The following is a 2145-nucleotide window of genomic DNA, read 5'->3' as shown; positions in this document are numbered from 1 at the left end:
GCTTCTTCCACGCTAAGTACCATAAGGCATAGCTGCAAATACCTCTAGCTTATATTATCTCAGATGGTAGCCTCAGAAAAGAAAGAGAACTCTGACTCTCTGTCCCAGGGACAGACTCTGATTCTGATCTGCCTTCCTGGAACAAAGGTAAAGGAATAAAAGTTTTGGCTAAGCTGAGAACACACACACTTTCTCTGCAGTTGAGGACTACCAGGCAATAATACACAGCATTGTTTTCAGACTATAACCTCTATATGTATATCTTATCTATTGCTCTTTTCTTTTTCCATTTTGTCTCTACTCCAAGTAGAATGAGCTAAAGGTCATCCTCACATCTCCCATCTCTTAATATTCCTGTGAGATTACAAAGCTCATTACAATCCTTTTATTTGTCTCTGAAAACATGATCATATACCTCTTTTTCTTCTTTCAACGTAATATCAAATTAGTCTCAAGTTAAATGTTGTTTAATCTTTTTCCATGAGTGTTCCTGAGATGGCTAATCTTCCTTGTCCATGGGACACACCTGGGGAAAAGAGTGCCTTAGTTGTGCTTCAATCAGAATGTCCTGTGTACATGTTGGCAGGGGCAGTTTTTAAATTGCTGATCGATATAGAAGGACCCAGCTCTCTGTGGGTAGCACTATCCCTGGGAAGATGTGCCTGGGATGTATAAAAACATGGTCTTGAATGCAAGCCAGTAAGCAGATTTCCTACGTAAAACTCTGCCCCTGCTTGAGTTCCTTCCCTGGCTTCTCTCAATGGTAGACTGTGATGGGAACATGTAAACCCTTTCCTCCCCAAGTTACCATTACTCTGTGTTCTATCACACCAATAGATGGCAAACTAGAATAGTCCCATACACTTTAGAGAGTTGATCATTTCAGAAGGATTATACTCTCTCTTGTTCTTAAAGAAAGATAAATATTTCTCTCCAACCCCAGTCTGCAGTACAATGGCTTATTTTCACCACAGTCCTCAGTGAGACCTGGGATCTTTGTTGTTGTTGTCGTTGCTGCTGCTGCTGTTACTACTGTTTTATTATTATTAGCATATATTAATCACGATAGATTTTCTTTCATGTACATAATGTATTTTGATCATATCTACCCTCATTACCTCTCTTGTACCCTTTGCACTCTTATTGATTCCCGTCCTCATCCCAAGAGGCCCACCATTTCTACTTTCTTGTCCCATTTAAAAAAAAAAAAAACAACATTGAGTTTCATTAGGATTATTTACAAGAGCATGGGTGATAGGGGTTTCTTAATAGGAGCATGAGCACCTTACCATGGCTATACTGCTGAAGAATCTCTCTCTCCATCCTCCAACAACGTTGCCACCTTATAGATTCACAGCAAAGGGTGGAGATGGTTTGATTTCCTTCCTGCTCAATGACAGGATATTGAGAGGGCCCGGTCTTGTGTAGGAAGCCTGGGTTTTTATAGTAAGTGCTCATTCTTGGGGAACTTCCATTTATTTTCTTTCTTGTTAAAGAACAGGAATGACCTATATAAGTGGTACCTAGATTTACACACTGGACTGAACTGGGGAACTTAAACACAGATGCTTGAGCCGATCCTCAGAGAATCTTTTGCTATGCTGGGGGATATTTCCATTTTTAAAGCTCTCTAGGTAATCAGAACTACTAAGTAGATAAATGTAACTTCAACACAAGGTTCTGGAGACAGAATACTAGCTTCAGTGCTTAGGCAAATCACTTACTCTTCCTTCTAATGGCTTCCCTACTTGTAAAATAGAGATATTAATAGTACACAAAGTTATTGTGAGAACGAAATGGGAAGATCCATTGGAACCTTGCTATCAGAGTATGGTTTCCAACTCAGTAGTAACTGCATCATCACCTGGGTGCTTAATAGAAACACAAAATGTGCTTTTTAATAAAATTGCCACATGATCCTTTCTTTAAATTTTCTTCTTTGTGGGGCTGGAGAGAGATCTCAGTGGTTAAGAGCATTTACTTAGCCACTTGCAGAGGGGCTGAGTTCAATTTCCAGTACCTACTTTAGATGGCTGTAAACGACCCGTTACTCCAGCTCCAATCTGTCTGGCCTCCACGGGCATCTGCATTCTTCTGCACATACCCATGAACAGATACTCTCTCCTGTTCTCCCTCTCCTCCTCC

This window comes from Mus caroli, chromosome X (assembly GCF_900094665.2).
Source record: "Mus caroli chromosome X, CAROLI_EIJ_v1.1, whole genome shotgun sequence".
Lineage (NCBI taxonomy): Eukaryota > Metazoa > Chordata > Mammalia > Rodentia > Muridae > Mus > Mus caroli.
The sequence above is the reverse complement of the archived record's forward strand: the minus strand, read 5'-3'. Positions refer to the sequence as shown.